General features: G+C 41.5%; 1 long non-coding RNA gene across 3 annotated transcripts in view; it reads left to right on the forward strand.

Annotated features, from left to right (window-relative positions):
* LOC113902167 overlaps window positions 1-19,294 on the forward strand; it is a 47,431-nt gene that overhangs the window by 17,510 nt on the left and 10,627 nt on the right. The window contains exon 3 of one of the 3 annotated variants that reach the window (XR_003513689.1): window positions 733-932. The exons of the other annotated variants lie outside the window; for them this stretch is intronic. This is a non-coding gene — a long non-coding RNA (uncharacterized LOC113902167). The remainder of the gene's footprint in view (window positions 1-732; window positions 933-19,294) is intronic. 3 annotated transcript variants of the gene reach the window in all.

Below are 19,294 nucleotides of genomic sequence, written 5' to 3' on the forward strand. Positions count from 1 at the left end.
GTGGAGCCGTGTCTCTCTAAGAAGATGTTACATTTTTAAGCCCCAGGACCTGTGCATGTGTGCTCAGTCACACCAGTCATGTCCAGCTCTGCACCCCAGGATCCAACCCATGTCCCTCAGGTCTCCTGCATCAGCAGGCGATTCTTTACCACTAACACCCCTGGGAAGCCCAGGATCTTCAGATCATCAAATTAAAGCGAAATCATCAGGGTGGGCTTGAATCCAGTATAACTGGTGTCCTCAGAAAAAGGGTAAATTTGGACAGAGACAGACACACACACAGAGACGCTGACAGGGAGGACAGTGTGGAGCCACAGGAAGGATGCCATTGATGAGCCCAGGAGGCCAGGAGAGAGGTCTGGAACAATTCTCTCTCACAGTCTTCAGAAGGATGCAACCCTGCTGATACTTGGATCCCAGACTTCTAGCTTCCAGACCCATGAAGCAGTACATTTCTGTTGTTTAACTGACTCAGTTTGTAATTCTTTGGTAAAGCAGCCTTAGGAAACTCACGCACTAACTGACATTAAGTCTACCATACCAGGTTAGGATAGTTCCACCAATTGGGAGTCTTTATTTGGGTTACATGGGATCCCAGGTTAGCGTGTCACTTCATGTAAAATTGCACCACCAGACTTTTTATGACCCTCTATTTATTTTTCCTCCTTAGCACTTACTGTCTAACATGCTGCATATTTATTTGTTCTTTTTTGTCATCTTTCCCTTCACTAGAATGTGATCTTCGTAAGCGCAGGGAGTGTTGACTGTTTTGCTTAACAATATCCCCAGCTTGTACAAGTGCGGTTCTCAGATACTTGTGAAATGAATGACTGAAAGGATTAATCGCCTCCTCTTCTTTGTCATCTCCCTGCATCCCATATATACCTCAACACCCATCTTACTCGGAACACAACTGCTGCACAGAAGAAGAGGTAAAGTGAGAGTACGTTCCCTATGAGGTGCTGGGAAATTTGCCTAATCCAGGATCTAGTCCATTCCAGATCACAGGTGGTAGGAGAATAAGATGATCGTTCTTCAGGGCAGATTCTTTCACCTTTCATTTCTATTCATCCCTATGTCTTGGGGTCAGCCCATTTCAAATCGATGAGATTTCAGTAATTCTGGGGTAAATAGCATTTATTTCATAAAGGATGGCACAGCAATTTTGAATGTCCATATTTTGCTTGAAATCTGTTTTTAGACTAACTGCTCATAAGGAAAAGTCAACAAGCTGTAACCTGCCTGGGCTCAAATTTCCACCCAGTACATTTTGGTAGGCACTGTGTGTGAATGAGACAGTCAGCAAGCCCTTGTTTGAGGTTATGAGAGGATTTCATGCCTGTGAAAGGAGAAGCAAGACTCCATTACCCTGACCCTGTGGGCAGGGAATCGTTAATCTGGTTAAGATTATGATGTCCCAGGCTGAGCTGTCTCCTCAGCTTCTTCTAACCTAGAATAATGTGGTCTGGGCTCCCCAGGGGTTTTGTTCAATTTATCTCGGGGTTGGCGCAATGCAGTGATACTTACTGGAGCACCATGGTTTTACATTGCTTAAACTGGGATTTGTGTCAGTTACCCCACAGCCTTTGATTGTGTGGATCACAACAAACTGTGGAAAATTCTGAAAGAGATGGGAATACCAGACCACCTGACCTGCCTCCTGAGAAACCTGTTTGCAGGTCAGGAAGCAACAGTTAGAACTGAACATGGAACAGACTGGTTTCAAATTGGGAAAGGAGTAAGTCAAGGCTGTATATTGTCACCCTGCTTATTTAACTTATATGCAGAGTACCTCATGTGAAATGCCAGGATGGATGAAGCAAGCTGGAATCAAGCCGGAATCAAGATTGCCGGGAGAAATATCAATAACCTGAGATATGCAGATGACACCACGCTTATGCAGAAAGCAAAGAAGAGTACCTCATGTGAAATGCCAGGATGGATGAAGCAAGCCGGAATCAAGCCGGAATCAAGATTGCCGGGAGAAATATCAATAACCTGAGATATGCAGATGACACCACGCTTATGCAGAAAGCAAAGAAGAGCCTTTTGATGAAAGTGAAAGAGGAGAGTGAAAAAGTTGGCTTAAAACTCAACATTCAGAAAACTGGGATCATGGCATCCAGTCTCACTACTTCATGGGAAATAGATGGGGAAACAATGGAAACAGAAACTTTATTTTCTTGGGCTCCAAAATCACTGCACATGGTGACTGCAGCTATGAAATTAAGACACGTGCTCCTTGGAAGAAAAGCTATGACCAACCTTTTGTTCAGCATTTTAAAAAGCAAAGACATTACTTTGCCAACAAAGGTCCCATCTAGTCAAAGCTATGGTTTTTCCAATAGTCACTTATGGATGTGAGAGTTGGACTATAAAGAAAGCTGAGCATCGAAGAATTGATGCTTTTGAATGGTGGGATGGAGAAGACTCTTGAGAGTCCCTTGAATTACAAGGAGATCAAACCAGTCAATGCTAAAGGAAATCAGTCCTGAATATTCATTGGAAGGATTGATGTTGAAGCTGGAGCTCCAATACTTTGGCCACCTGATGTGAAGAACTGACTCATTGGAAAAGACCCTGATGCTGGGAAAGATTGAAGGCAGGAGGAGAAGGGGCCAACAGAGGATGAGATGGTTGGATGGCATCACCGACTTGATGGACATGAGTTTGAGCATCTGGGAGTTGGTGATGGACAGGGAAGCCTGGCATGCATTAGTCTATGGGGTCACAAAGAGTTGGGCATGACTGAGTGACTGAACTGGACTGAACTGAAAACTGAAATTTATAATTCACCTGTGGATTTTCCTTCTAGTCCTAGAACAGAGAGGAGCAATAGTCTGGGGTCAGAAAGTCTCACCGCTCACTCTACATGTTGTCTTGGGCAGATTACTTTGCCTTTGAGGCCTATGAAAAAGGAGTAACAGTAGTTAACCCTACAGAATTATTGTTAGAGAAATTCTGTTAATTTCTCTAACAGAATTATTGTTTAGAGAAAAAAAAAATGTATGTAAGGCTTTGGAACGTGATAGGTGTTTTGTAAATGTCAGGGTGCTATTTCTCCTGGAGGCTGGCGATTCTGATAATGTGTTTACTTAACCTACAGGCTCTGGGCTGCTCAGACTTCAGCAGAAATATTGATAGTGGAGCTTTTCTCATTGGTCGGGGAGAGAGGGATGTCTCTGATCAAATTTGGCTCTTCTATGTTATAGCTCTGGATGTGCTTCTGTGCAGGAAGATCGGGTTGCGGATGCCAAGGGGAGCAGGAGGGATGTTTGTGAACTCAGAAAGAGCCTCAAGGGCTCTGATAGAGTCTTCCATAAAATCCCACTTGGAAAACTCCCCAAGAACCAAAACCCTCTTGCTTTGATAGTTGTTGCTATTATCCCAGACCCAGAGGAGATTTCTGAGTCCTCTGCTGTGCCCCCTCAGGCAGAAACACTTAGCTGCCCTTTAGCAACAACCTCACTTGCTTTTCTGAAAAGCACTGACTCCCAACTCCACTAAAACGGTGTGGATGTTCATTAAAGCACTTCACCAACATACAGAAAAAAGAAAATCAACTTGAAAGATAATTGATGAGCAACCTTTTTCAGTGTTTGAAAATATGCCAGCCCATCTAGCAGAAGCCACTCTGATTGTTTTGGATTTTTTTTTTGTTATTGCTGTTTGTCATTTCGGTATGGTAACCACCTGTAGTCATTAAGTGTCCCTGTTTCTAGCACAGGTCCTCAAACATCTGCTGCCGCTGCCAAAACGTCCCTCAACAGACTTAAACTTTATGTCCCTGAAATGGGAATTTCATCTGCCATCGTTGGCATTGGGCGTATATCTTCTTTAGCCTGTAGTCTGGCGAATCTCGACTTCAGCTCTGCTAAAGCAGTTTGTACCGCCCTGCTCATCCTTGTAAGTGGGCTTTTGTTTTCAGGTATTCCCATAGAGGTCTTAACTCTCCTGCTGGACTTCAGGCTCAGTGAGGGCAAATATGAAGTTTCATGCAGTTTTATGTCTCATTCATACCTAGCAGATTGGGGGCTCAGGAAATGCTTCTTGAATATATTTTTGTTGCAGTGTTGTAGACACTGGATACTGGACAGTTGACAGACAAGGAGGAAAAAGGGAGGAGAGAGAAGAAACAAAAAGAAATCACTTTGGTTGTTTCTTTAAATGAAATGATTTCCTAGGGTTATATATTGGTCATAAATCCTAAATTACTGCAGCAACTCAAATTATCCGTACTTATAATAAAGGGTGAAGACTCTGCACTGATATATATTGGAGGTTTTTTCCTTCCACCCTAAATGTAGGTTCTCAAAATAAAGGATGCTAGATTGAATTTTCCCTGCAAATGGTTTATTCTGGAAATCCTTTTCTCCTAAGCACAACTCTGGGTATTTACAGCTGCTGCACCTTATCAGTCTCACTTCAGTAAATTATCCTGAGATATCATGATATTGTGTCTCAGAGGTTTTAAATACATTAACATTGTATTATTATCCTTTGTTTTTTTTTTTTACTGGAAAGAAACTGATGTAATTTGACCTTAACCTATGAAAATGTGATCTTCCATTCAGACTAAACAGGGGTTTTGTATCTCCTGGACCACATTTACTGTAAGTGCCTTCTGTGTGTTCTAAAGGATGTGTTTTTCAGGGTCCCTAAGTGAAACCAAAATTGTGTGCGCTGAAAAATATTTTGCTTTCCAGAATTTCCTGAAGGCTTAAAGAAGTGTACAAGCATGAATCACAATAGGAATATAGTTAACTATCTAGGTGGCAGTTATTTTGAGTAAAAATATGCTTTTATTTTGTTTAAATATGGAAATATTATTATTTTAAATGATGAATATTATACTTGTGGATTAATTATACAAGAAATGTAGAAAATTAGACATTAAGAAAATTGCAAAAATTAGTCCACATATCTTCGTGGGTGGGGGAGGGTCCCTTGGCAGGCTAGAGTCACTGTCCTATTCTATACACTGATTTTGTCCAGGCTGAAGACAAGACAATTCTTAAATAGAAAACCAGACAAAATTCAGGAAACCAAATGAACTGTTTTTTTTTCTTTTTTAAAATTTACATATATTTTTAATTGAAGGATAATTGCTTTACAGAATTTTGTTGTTTTCCGTCAAACATCAACAAGAATCAGCCATAGGTACACCCATGTTCCCTTCCTCTGTTTTATATTTTTTTCTTAATTTAAGACATAAGCAATAGCTGAGGACAGTGCTGCCCGAGGTCCATTTTGGGGTCCTTCAGGGTAGCCCCCCCCCGGGCATGCTTACTGAGCTCAGAAAGTATCCAAGTTAATCTAGAGAACACCAATGGCAGGTCATTCGAAATAGAAGGAAAAGGAGGTTTGCAACATTTCTTTGCTGCGGGCTCAGGATTGCTGACAATGTCCAGTCTGTGTTCAGAGAAGAGAAAATAAGTGATATAAAGAAATCTTGGTGAGCATTGCCCTTTTGAACTTATTTACTTCATAATAGAAGCCAGGGGATGGATGTGAGCGTGCAATCAGTGTGCTTGTGTTGTGAATGTGTGTGTATATGTGTGTGGTTTACATGCGGCCCGTGCGTGTGGCGAGTGGATGTGTTCCATGGAGTGTGTGTGTGTTTGCTCTTATGTGCACATGTGTGAATGTTGTTTGTGTGGTACATGTATGTGTGCCTGTCATGTGTGTTTGTGTGTATATGTGTGTGTTTGGTGTATGTGTTTAGTGTATGTGGAATATGCGTGTGTATGTGCAATAGATTATGTGAGATTTGTGTGTGGCATGTATGTGTGAGGAGGATTATTTATAAATATGCTTTTGTAGAAGGAAAAGTCCTCCAAATTTTATGCCCTTCAATCCAAGCTCCTCTTTGTTTAAAGGTTATCGTTCTGAGGCACAAAGCTGAGTTTAGCTTATCCCTGCTCAAGAGAAAAAAGGGAAGGAAAATGTCACTTCCTGGGGCCTAGAGAGGGCGGCGGGGGTGGCCCCCTTGGCCTGGCCGGCGCTCCCCTTCCCGCGCTCCCGGCCCTCTCGCCGGGTCCCCCCAGTGGTCTCGGGGCGGCGGGGCACGCCCTGGGGCGTGGGCCCGGCTCTGGGTGGGACTCTCCGGTCCTCTCCGCCACGGAGGAGCTTTGACTGTGGACAGGACTTAGGTCTCAGCCTAGCTTTCTCATTTAGACAGAGGGAATGAGAATAGTACTTACTGTCCTTGAAGAATGAGGGTGTCACTGTGAAGATGGAACAAGTTAACCTATAGAATGGACTCAGAGCAGAGTTGGGCCAGCAAATGAGTGCCTTGGAAGACTTAGTTATTATCTGCCTCAATGCATCCTGGCCTCCCTACGTACATGCTTTTTCCTTTGAAATAACTTTTCCTCTCCTACATGTGTCTAATACCTTCCTGGTCCCACAAATGCCATCACTGAAGTCAAGTATAAAACTTTCACTAAGGAAGCATATAGGTCAATGGTTTAGTGCTTGCATTAGGGATCAGAAAGATCTGGAGTAGCATATCCAGCCTCTGTTCTTTATCAAGTCCTTTTTAAAGGATAGCTTTGTCATCAGTAAATCAGATGAACTACTAGGTCCTCCCTTTTCAGAGAATCAGCAGCCTTATACAAGTCTACGTACGGGAACACTGTAGGGGAGCAGCCCCTCCACTTTGGGTGCTGTTGACAATTTTTCTTCTGGGCGTGTACACTCAATTATCCTCCTTGTGTTATCCTTACCTAGTGCGTGCCTAGATTGTGTCCATTATTTTTCTTCCCCTCCTTTGCCTAGCACAGTGCTATGTGCATGATACTCCCTCAGAAAACATTTGTGGAATAAGCCAATAATAAGAATGAAAGAGGAATCAGAAAGTGAATCATGAATTTCTAGGGTCAGCCTAAAAGCTATTACTGTAAGAATATATAATGATATTGATAAACATTCAGAGAGCTACCTTTAAAAGTTTCATAGCTCAAAGAGACCCTGAAACCTTTGGAAGGCAAAAAAGACTTTTAAGAACCTACTTTAATTTATTTTCATCCCCATTTCTTTTGTTGTCATGTGGTGAAGAAGGCTGATTCTCAGGGTCATAGCAAATTGATTTTGTGCTGTGCACTTAAAAGAACTGAAGTGGGTTCTTAGAGTTTTGTTCACTATTACTGCTCCTAAGCATTCTCATCCTGATCATTGATTTAATTTTTTTCTTACAGTAATAGCATTTTGATCTACAACAAAAAATTATTTTAGCAAAAATATTAGCCCTGTGGATAATTGTTAAGGTACTTTTTTGGGTGTTGTAAATATATGTGTAGAAATACCATAACTCATATGATTTTCAAACATCATTTTTGTGGAATGCAACAAATATGGTATGTTTCTAGTATTTATGTTTTTAAATGCCTTTAAAAATCTTTTTATAATTTGTTATGCAAATGTTCATGACTGTAGTAGCAGTTAAAATGTGGATGGTGAGAGGGAATATGTGTAAAATGTTATATTTTATCATTTTATTGTTTACCTTAAAGAGAGTGTTTTAAAACTTTCTTAATTTTTCTCATAGTAGTTGAAAAGGCTTTCAGGCTGCCTGTTCTAACGGTTTACAGGAGAATCCAACAATTGCCTTTGTAAATATCAGAGCTAGTACATAAACTCTAGAGGGACCCAATCTGCAGCAGCCTGAGTGGGTCACTGGGAGATTGATTTTATGAATTGGTATTCAAAGTGTTTCTTGCCTTAATAAAATGTAGCCTGAATGGGGTCCTATAATCCACCATTTTCTCAGATTTTTCAGCTGTTTTTTCAGATAATATTCTGCTGGGAGGCTATGTCCAATCATCTTACAAAACAGTAATAAATGGACTGTTTGCCCTTTGCTGTGGTTTTAGTCAGCACCTTGGAGAGCAGAGGTTAAACCTTAAAAAAGGAAGTGATGGAAAATAAAAAAGGAAATTTCATAAGGTGATAAAAAAATTATTCCAATTATAAGTGGGTGATGTATAAAAATACTCCATTGATGAAATGGCTTTCCTCACTGTGTGGATATTAAAGAATCCTTGGACCCGAACCCCTTTAATACCCCCAAACAAGACTTCTGCCACAGCAGGAAGTCAATTATCTCCATGGCAACCAAAACAAATAGTGAATATTGCCTTAGCAGACAAGGTGGATAAAAGGTGCACCTAAAATTAATTTATGTCTTGGGATCAGACACTTGAGATGAGAGAACTGGTCCATAAAGTACCCAAGAGGAGCTATTAAAAGAGAAACAAAATAAGTCCCTTGTTGAGTTCCCTAGAGAGCTGTGGTTGAAGCGTGTAAATCCTTTTTGCTTTGCCTTTATGGGGGAAAGTTGTCAATATGTCCCCATTTACATGGCTGCTTTGATGATGGCCCCTGTAAATCTCAGGCCTGCCAAAGAATGTTTATTAAGAAGTGCCTTCAAGAGTGATCTCTTAATCCATCCTCTAGTACAGCAGGGATATTTTTTATTATTATTATATACATCAATTCTGAGATGCAGAGATGCCCCCAAAGATTAAAGTTCAGAGGATTTTGAGTCTATAAAAATCTTGCATTATAAAAACAGGAAGAAAGAAAAAAGCTCTCCCACAAACACATAGAATTCTCAGAAGCAACCATGGAGCTGTAAATTTTTCATTACATGCAGAAATTAAAAACACTAATTAAAGCACTGTTTGGAAAATAACTCCAAATATTAAAAGGAACTTTTCAAGGGGAAAAGTCTCTCTGATTTCCTGCACCTGGAGATGTGGCTTTTGAAGTCAGGGGGACTCAGGTGGGCCTTTCTTAACCTGCAGGAAGATGGCAGGACCAGAAGGCTGGGCAGGACGCTGAGCCCAGGCCCTCCCTGTGAGGGCAGAGTGTTCTCCCCAGCCTGGACCCCACTTAGTGCTTAGCTGCACTCAGTTTCCTCTTTGTAGTAGGTTCCCCCCACCCCTCACCATTTTTCTGAGATCATAGTTTCCTCTTACATGCAACTTTCAATCAATCTGAGAGTCCAGCTGTTTCTTCTTCCGGAGATTTCTTGCCAAGTTCCCTTCCTTTCTAGCTACCCTTGAGTGCGTGGTTACCAAGTCACTTCAGTGGTGTTGAACTCTTTGTGACCCTATGGACTGTAGCCTGCCAGGCTCCTTGTCCACTGGATTCTCCAGCAAGAATACCGGAGTGGGTTGCCATGCCCTCCTCCAGGGGATCTTCCCGTCCCAGGGATCCAACCCACGTCTGCATTGGCAGGCAGGGTCTTTATCACCAGCACCTCCTGGGAAGCCCATCCCCCCTTATTGCAGCACAGTTGGGTGACTTTCATAGTCCCCTAATGTACTCTGCCCTCTTCTTGCCCTCCTCAGTCCTGTCTTTGCTATACATTGGTGGCATTCTTTTTTTCCAGAAGATCATTTTAATTTTCACTTCTCTCTAAAAAATGTAATGACTTCCTGTTGCCTGTAACATAAAATACAAATTCCTCTATGTGGCATTAATGGTTTCCCACCAGCTAAATTTAACCTGCATTCTAAAATGTCTTCCCACTAATTGCTTCCACAAGCCCATCCTTCTCCTCATTGTCGTTTACCACAAAAGCCTTATAGTTCTCCGTGGGTCTTTACTTGTGCAATTCTTGTTACTAACTGGAATAGCCTCCCCCATGAGCACTTACTTCCTCCTCCCCAACAAAAAGAGCACCTCTCCTGCATCACTTAAAAGCCAGCTCCTGTTTCCTGTCTCTGAACACTTGCTAGCCCTAACCCTCATGGTCTCACTTTCCTCGGACCTCTGTACCTGTGGTAGGCAGAATAGCCTACAAAGATATCTATCTTCTAATTCCTGGAATCTGTGTTGTGTTAAACTATGGGGCAATAAAAATTTGGCAAGTGTAATTAAAGTTGTTGTTGCTTAGTCACATAGTTGTGTCTGACTCTACTTCAACCCCATGGACTGTAGCCCGCCAGGCTCCTCTCTCCATCGAAGTCTCCAGGCAAGGATACTGGAGTGGGTTGCTATTTCCTTTGCCAGGGGATCTTCGTGACCCAGAGGCTGAACTTGTGTCTCCTGCATTGACAGATGAATTCTTTACCATTGAACCACCAAGGAAGCCATAATTAAAGTTACAGACCTTTAAAATAAGGGAGGAATCCTGTATTACTCAGGTGGTCTCAGTCTTATCACATGATCCCTTAGACCCTACTCTGGCTGTAGTCAAAGAGATGGGGCAGGAGAGGAGGCAGTGAGATGCAGCAGAAGGAAAAGGTAGAGGGTCTAGGTGTGATGAAGACTTCATGCACTGTTCTGACTTTGAGATACAGGGACCCACCAGGAAGGACTAGAGAGAGGCTCCTAGGAGTTGAGTGGCCCTCAGTTGACAGCCAGCAAGAGAATGAAGGTTCAATTCTTCAAGTGCTAGAAACTGAATTCCTTCAAAAACCCAGGTGAAATAGGAAGCAGATTCTTTCCAGATATTAACAAGAGTTCAGCCTTCCAAGTACTTCCAGTTTTCATTCCAATCCCAAAGAAAGGCAATGCCAAAGAATGTTCAAACTACCACAAAATTGCACTCATCTCACACATTAGCAAAGTAATGCTCAAAATTCTCCATTCCAGGCTTCAACAGTATGTGAACCATGAACTTCCAGATGTTCAAGCTGGATTTAGAAAAGGCAGAGGAAACAGAGATCAAATTGCCAACATCCATTGGACCATAGAAAAATCAAGAGAGTTCCAGAAAAACATTTATTTCTTCTTTATGACTCCACCTAAGCCTTTGACTGTGTGGATCACAATAAACTGTGGAAAACTCTTCAAGAGATGGGAATATCAGACCACCTTACTTGCCTTCTGAGAAATCTGTATGCAGGTCAAGAAGCAACAGTTAGAACCAGACATGGGCCAACAGACTGGTTCCAAATTGGCAATGGAGTATGTCAAAGTTGTTTACTGTCACCCTGCTTATTTAATGTATATGCAGAGCACATCATGTGAAATGACAGGATGGATGAAGCACAAGCTGGAATCAAGACTGCTGGGAGAAATATCAATAATCTCAGATATGCAGATGACACCACCCTTACAGCAGAAGGTGAAGAAGAACTAAAGAGCCTCTTGATGAAAGTGAAAGAAGAGAGTGAAAGGGTTCACTTAAAACTCAACATTCAAAAAACTAAGATCATGGCGTCCAGTCCCATCACTTCATGGCAAATAGATGGGGAAACAATGGAAACAGTGAGAAACTTTATTTTCTTGGGCCCAAAATCACTGCGGACAGTGACTGCAGCCATGAAATTAAAATACACTTGCTCCTTGGAAGGAAGGTTATAACCAACCTAGACAGAATATTAAAAAGCAGTGAAATAACTTTGCCAACAAAGGTCCGTCTAGTTAAAGCTATGGTTTTACAGTTGTCATGTATTAGTGAGAATTGGACCATAAAGAAAGCTGAGTGCTAAAGAATTGATGCTTTTGAACTGTGGTGTTGGAGAAGACTCCTCAGAGTCCCTTGGACAGTAAGCAGATCCAACCAGTCCATCCTCAAGGAAATCAGTCCTGAATATTCATTGGAAGGGCTGATGCTGAAGCTGAAACTCCAATACTTTGGCCGCCTGATGCGAAGAACTGACTCATTTGAAATGACTCTGATGCTGGGAAAGACTGAAGGCAGGAGGAGAAGGGGATGACAGAGGATGAGATGGTTGGGTAGCATCACTGACTCAATGGATATGAGTTTGAGCACGCTCTGGGAGTTAGTGATGGACAGGGAAGCCTGGTGTGCTGCAGTCCATAAAGTTGCAAAGACTTGGACACGATTGAGCAACTGAACTGAATTTCCAAGTACTAACCAGGCCTGACCCACCTTAACTTCTGAGATGAGATGATATTGGACACATTTAGGGTTATACGACTGTACACAACCTATAGAATAGGAGAAAATATTTGCAAATGATGCCATCAACAAGCAGTTAATCTCCAGAATATACAAATAGTTCATACAGTACAGTATCAAGAAAATAAAAATCAACCCAATCAAAAAATGGGCAGAAGAATTAAACAGATATTTCTCCAAAGAAGACATATAGATGGCCATTAGGCACATGAAAGGATGCACAACATCTCTAATTATTAGAGAAATGTAAATCAAAACTACAAACAGCAAATGCTGAGAGGGTATGGAGAGTAGGGAACCCTCCTAGACTGTTACTTGGAATGTGAATTGGTATAGCCCCTACGGAGAGCGGTATGGAGCTTCCTTAATGACCTAAACATCAGTCAGTTCAGTCGCTCATTCGTGTCTGACTCTTTGTGACCCCACGGACTGCAGCATGCCAGGCCTCCCTGTCCATCACCAACTCCCTGAACTTGCTCAAATTCATGTCCATTGAGTCGGTGATGACATCCAACCGTCTCATCCTCTGTCGTCCCCTTCTCCTCCTGCCTTCAATCTTTCTGAGCATCAGGGCGTTTTCAAATGAGTCACTTCTTCACATCAGGTGGCCGAAGTATTGGAGTTTCAGCTTCAGCATCAGTCCTTCCAAGGAATATTCAGGACTGATTTCCTTTAGGATAGACTGGTTGGATCTCCTTGCAGTCCAAGGGACTCTCAAGAGTCTTCTCCAACACCACAGTTCAAAAGCTTCAATTCTTTGGTGCTCAGCTTTCTTTATAGTCCAACTCTCACATCCATACATGACTACTGGAAAAACCATAGCTTTGACTACATGGACCTTTGTCAGCAAAGTAATGTCTCTGCTTTTTAATATGCTGTCTAGGTTGATCATAACTTTTCTTCCAAGGAGTAAGCGTCTTTTAACTTCAAGGCTGCAATCATCATCTGCTGTAATTTTGGAGCCAAAAAAAGCAAAATCTGCCAGTGTTTCCACTGTTTCTCCATTTATTTGCCATGAAGTGATGGAGACCAGATGCCATGATCTTCGTTTTCTGAATGTTGAGTTTTAAGCCAACTTTTTCACTCTTCTCTTTCACTTTCATCAAGAGGCTCTTTAGTTCTTCCTTGCTTTCTGCCATAAGGATGGTGTCATCTGCATATCTGACATTATTGATATTTCTTCCAGCAATCTTGATTCCAGCTTGTGCTTCCTCCTGCCCAGCATTTCCCATGATGTACTCTGCGTATAGGTTAAATAAGCAGGGTGATAATATACAGCCTTGACATATTTCTTTCCCTATTTGGAACCAGTCTGTTGTTCCATGTCCAGTTCTAACTGTTGCTTCCTGACCAGCATACAGATTTCTCAAGAGGCAGGTCAGGTGGTCTGGTGTTCCCATCTCTTTCAGAATTTTCCACAGTTCGTTGTGATCCACACAGTCAAAGGCTTTGGCATAGTCAATAAAGCAGAAATAGATGTTTTTCTGGAACTCTTTTGCTTTTTCGTTGATCCAGTGGATGTTAGCAATTTGATCTCTGGTTCCTCTCCCTTTTCTAAATCCAGTTTGAACATCTGGAAGTTCACGGTTCATATACTGCTGAAGTCTGGCTTGCAGCTGTCATATGATCCTGCTATCCCACTCTAAGTATACATCTAGAGAAAACCATAATTTGAAAAGATACATACATCCCAATGTTCACTGAAATGCTATTTACAATAGCCAAGACATGGAAGCACCCTAAATATCCATTGATAAATGGATACAGAGGATGTGGTGTACATACAACTGAATGTTACTCAGCTGTAAAAATGAATGAAATAGTGCAATTTGCAGTAACATGAATGGACTCAGAGCTTTTCATATATTAAGTGAAGTAAGCCGAACAGCCTGGAGAAGGAAACGGCAACCCACTTTAGTGTTCTTGCTGGAAAATCCCATGGACAGAGAGCCTGGCGGGCTACAGTCCATGGGGTCGCAAAGAGTCGGACACGACGGAGTGACTAACACACACACACACATGCCAAACAGAGGAAGACAAATATCATATGATATCACTTATATGTGGAACCTTCAGAAAATACGAGTGAACTTACATACAAAACAGAAATAAACCCATAGACAAAACAAACTTATGGTTACCAAAAGGGAAGGGAGGATAGATGCATTAGGGGTGTGGGATTGACACTTACACTGCTGCTGCTGCTAAGTTGCTTCAGTCGTGTCCGACTCTGTGTGACCCCATGGACTGCAGCCTACCAGGTTCCTCCGTCCATGGGATTTTCCAGGCAAGAGTACTGGAGTGGGGTGCCATTGCCTTCCCCTAACACCTACACACTATTGTATATAAAATAGATAACCAACTAGAACGTATACTCTTCACTTACATCTGAGCTGGACTTTTTCTCCTCCTATTGTCCCACAGAGCATAATAGAATCAGTGCTGTGGGGGTTTCAAGAAGATTATAGCTTTTGCTCCTTTGCAGCGCTCGGCCGCAGTGAAGAAGCCCAGGATGAAAGAGCAAGTGGAGAGAGGCCCAGGCATCTGTCACTTCAGGCTTTCGTACTTAGGGCCCAGGTCATCAGGGTACACTGTTCCAGTCAACTCACCAGCTTGCTGCAGACACAGAGTCCAGTTGAGATTGGAAGAACTGCGTGGTCAGCCCCCAAAATCCCGAAATATTTGATGATAAATTGATAAATAAACAACGATAAATTGTTCTTAACATGCTCAGCTTCATTTTCTGTCTTGTTTGGTTTTGGCAGCAATATATAGCTGATGCTAAAGGTTATCTTAAATTTCTTTCATATTCCCCCTTAGCCTCCTTACAACCTAGCCCACCCTTGTCCATTATAAACACTCAAGTGTTTTGTGGTGGAATTAATACCTGCTTTTTCCTTGGCTTGATCTTTTTACAAATTCAATTTATTTAATTTTATGTTTACTAAGTTAGATTTTTTAGTTGGCTCTCTTAGAAGGCTGATCACATATTTGCAAGGTAGTTTCATAATTTGGATAAAAATATACTTATCTCTGGGGCTTCCCAGGTGGATGAGTGGTAAAGAATCTGCCTGCAATGCAGGAGACACAGGTTTGATCCCTGGTCCAGGAAGATGCACTGGAGGAGGAAATAGTGACCCACTCCAGCATTCTTCCCTGGGAAAACCCATGGACAGAGGAACCTGGTGGGCTACAGTCCACGGGTTGCAAAGAGTTGGACACAACTTACCGACTGAACAACAACAAACTTACCTTTAAGCTGTGTAGACAGGATAAGGCAAGTAAGAAAGGTACCCCTGACTCTCATAATTGGATAAGTGTGTGAGTTGTATGTCTTTGATTTATGCTGATTTTGTGCAAGTCATATAGTTTCCTGGGCGTTGATTGGCTTGTCTAAGTTGGGAGGTCTGGATCAGAGGTGCTGTGCGGTCTTCTCCAAGCATTCTGTTTACAGACCTGGCTTAGACAGTTGTGGCCACAGAGGCAAGAACTGCTGAGTTCGTTCCAAGTTTAAAGCAGTTGTCAAAGAGGAGAAACTGTTTTCTCTGGGGTAGAAGACAAGACCCAGTGGTCACTGCTTTCATGGTATGTTTTGTCATTTGTTGGGAAGGAAATTAATTTGTGATCCTTGTCCAGCTCCCTTGGTCTATATCATAAAATACATCACAACTGGCAGGTGGCTGGCAGCATCAGCAGGGAGAGCATGGAATCATGTTAGGAATGAATGGGCCTCTTTAATTCAACAATCACATGTTTTCAGAAGACCATTGGAACATATTTACTGCCACCAATTTCCTCACTGGAAATACTTTCTAATCAGTTAGCACAGTCACCCATGATTTGGCAAATTTTTTTATTTTTTAAATTGATTTTTATTGGCGTATAGTTGTTTTACAATGTTGTCTTAGTTTTTCCTGTATAGCAAAGAGAATCCACAGACTCAAACCATATGTCAAGGCCTTTATAAGATGTGTAAATTCTGTTTAAAAAATAATTAGATTTTGCATTTTTCAATAAGTAAAAAGAAAATTACAGTTGAGATTATGCTCCAAGTATATTTAGTTAGATCTAATTAGAGTAATGTTCATCTATCAGTGTGAAATTAGGAACTTTCTATTAGATTAACAACTTTATTTTTCCAAGCAAAAATACTATGTGACTTGATGCAAACCAATATTATCTAAAGAAATAAATTTACTAAAAAAAAAAAAAGAAAGAATGGGTCTTTTACACCTTGCAGAGTGGCAGTTTCTTTCATATTTGTGTTACCATAAGCCTATTGCTGCAACACTTGAAGATGCTGAAGCCTGCTCTATGGTTGGTGAGTAAGAGGAAGTAAAAAAATAGCTTTCTTAATCTAAACTAATTTAAATATCTTATTCCTTAGGGAGAAAATTTATGAGTACAAATTTCTTAATTGTTGTTATATGGTTACTGCTCTCTATAGTAAGTGTATGCTGTTGATCACACTAGAGTGAAATGACCTCTCCCTCTGGATGAAATATTTAAGGCCTGCTGGGAGAAGGGAATGGCACCCCACTCCAGTACTCTTGCCTGGAAAATCCCATGGATGGAGGAGCCTGGTAGGCTGCAGTCCATGGGGTTGTGAAGAGTCGGACACGACTAAACGACTTCACTTTCACTTTTTACCTTCATGCGTTGGAGAAGGAAATGGCAACCCACTCCAGTGTTCTTGCCTGGAGAATCCCAGGGTCGGTGGAGCCTGACCGGCTGCCATCTATGGGGTTGTAAAGAGTCGGACACGACTGAAGCGACTTAGCAGCAGCAGCAAAGTGTTCAAGCTGGTTTTAGAAAAGGCACAGGAACCAGAGATCAAATTGCCAACATCTGCTGGATCATTGAAAAAGCAAGAGAATTCCAGAAAAACATCTATTTCTGCTTTATTGACTATGCCAAAGCCTTTGACTATGTGGATCACAATAAACTGTGGAAAATTCTGAAAGAGATGGGAACACCAGACCACCTGACCTGCCTCTTGAGAAACCTATATGCAGGTCAGGAAGCAACAGTTAGAACTGGACATGGAACAACAGACTGGTTCCAAACAGGAAAAGGAATAAGTCAAGGCTGTATATTGTCACCCTGCTTTTTTAACTTATATGCAGAGTATATCACAAGAAACGCTGGGCTGGAGGAAGCACAAGCTGGAATCAAGATTGCCGGGAGAAATATCAATAACCTCAGATAAGCAGATGACACCACCCTTATGGCAGAAAGTAAAGAAGAACTAAAGAGCCTCTTGATGAAAGTGAAAGTGGAGAGTGAAAAAGTTGGCTTAAAGCTCAACATTCAGAAAACAAAGATCATGGCATCTGGTCCCATCACTTCATGGGAAATAGATGGGGAAACAGTGGAAACAGTGTTAGACTTTATTTTTTTTGGCTCCAAAATCACTGTAGATGGTGACTGCAGTCATGAAATTAAAAGACTCTTACTCCTTGGAAAGAAAGTTATGACCAACCTAGACAGTGTATTCAAAAGCAGAGACATTACTTTGCCAATAAAGGTCTGTCTAGTCAAGGCTATGGTTTTTCCAGTGGTCATGTATGGATGTGAGAGTTGGACTGTGAAGAAAGCTGAGTGCCGAAGAACTGATGCTTTTGTACTGTGGTGTTGGAGAAGACTCTTGAGAGTCCCTTGGACTGCAAAGAGATCCAACCAGTCCATTCTGAAGGAGATCAGCCCTAGGATTTCTTTGGAAGGAATGATGCTAAAGCTGAAAGTCCAGTACTTTGGCCACCTCATGTGAAGAGTTGACTCATTGGAAAAGACTCTGATGCTGGGAGGGATTGGGGGCAGGAGGAGAAGGGGACGACAGAGGATGAGATGGCTGGATGGCATCACCGACTTGATGGACGTGAGTTTGAGTGAATTCCGGGAGTTGGTGATGGACAGGGAGGCCTGTCATGCTGCAATTCATGGGGTCGCAAAAAGTCGGACACGACTGAGTGACTGAACTGAACTGAACTGAATGGGCAGGTGGGCAGCAGCTGCTGGGTCACAAGCTATTCCTTCCACTCTCAGGTCTGAGGATTATATGAGCTGATGCCTCTAACCTCCCGCTGTCTCTGATCTTCATTTCATAGGCAGGAACCTGAAGCTTCCTTGTCCTCCTGGCAGTTCCCACCTTCATCTCCTGATTCTAGACCAGAGACCAGCAGTTTGAGAGCAACCGACCTTTCCCTCTAAGTCTAGTCCACCTTCCTGGAATTTATTTCTTTATCCCTGAATTGGGAAGTAAAGATAAGACATCTTCAAAGTTTCATAGCAATAGAGGCAAGAATACAAATTTTTTGTATCTCTAGCCTGCTTCATACAGATGGACTACATCTTCACATGTGAGACAGAAATAACTTCATTGTCATTCAAGGAACCCGGAAACTTCTGGTTCTTTCCAACAGTCATATGTCACACACTCCAACGTTGTCTATAACTTAAGTTTGGTGTACTTTCCACAGCATTCTTGCAAGTAATAACCACATATTTTTAGGCTTAATAAAAGGCAACATTATAAAAATTAATGGTCACTAGGCCACTTGCAAAATAGTAATATAAATTAAAGATTAGTAATACTTAACATTTTTTTGTTAACTATCTCTTCTAAACCAGTATAAATTGAGGTATATTGAGAAGCTTGTCATATTCACTTAAACGTACAAACACTAAGTATAAAAATACATTTCAAAACTCTTGTAAGTACTTCTGCTTCAGGTATAATGGAGCTGAGGACCAGAATTACCTTCCCTTCTTAAGCTAGTAGAAAACTAGATAAAACATGTAAAAAATGATTCTCACCCACTGGAAGATGAGAAATGGAGAGTGATTCCAGGAGAAGAAAAGGAGCTGAGGTGCTTTCTATAACTGCCCCAGGTAATGAACGGGAAAGGGTGTTCTGACTACATAACTGGGAGAGAAAACCAAAGGCCAGCCTGTGGGTCCCAGTGACTTGAGGATACACAGTTCAGAACGTAGGAAGGACGGGATCTGGCCTGGACAAGGGTGAGGAGAACAAGCCATTTGTCTCAGGCACAGAAGTTAAAGGGATGCTGGAAACTAAGTACTCAAGATAAAAAAAAAAAAAAAAAAATCCAATATTTTAAAAATTAAACAATATAGAAAGCTCATGATGAGCAAAATATCAAACTTTTAAAAAAGACAGAAACTGACTGTGAACATGCATGATTTGGCTGCCGTTGCCTTACTCTGATCTACCTCTGTCAGAATGTTTAATTTTGGTGAAGTCCAACGTGTCAATCATCACTTGTATTTGCTTTACTAAATCTTTGCCTACAGCAAATTTACAAAGATTTTCTCCTATATTTTCCTCTAGGAATTTTGTTGTTTTTACTTTTAAATTTAAGTATGAATTTTATTAAATTAATTTTATTTATG

The sequence above is a fragment of the Bos indicus x Bos taurus genome, chromosome 12 (assembly GCF_003369695.1).
Source record: "Bos indicus x Bos taurus breed Angus x Brahman F1 hybrid chromosome 12, Bos_hybrid_MaternalHap_v2.0, whole genome shotgun sequence".
In the NCBI taxonomy this organism is placed as follows: domain Eukaryota; kingdom Metazoa; phylum Chordata; class Mammalia; order Artiodactyla; family Bovidae; genus Bos; species Bos indicus x Bos taurus.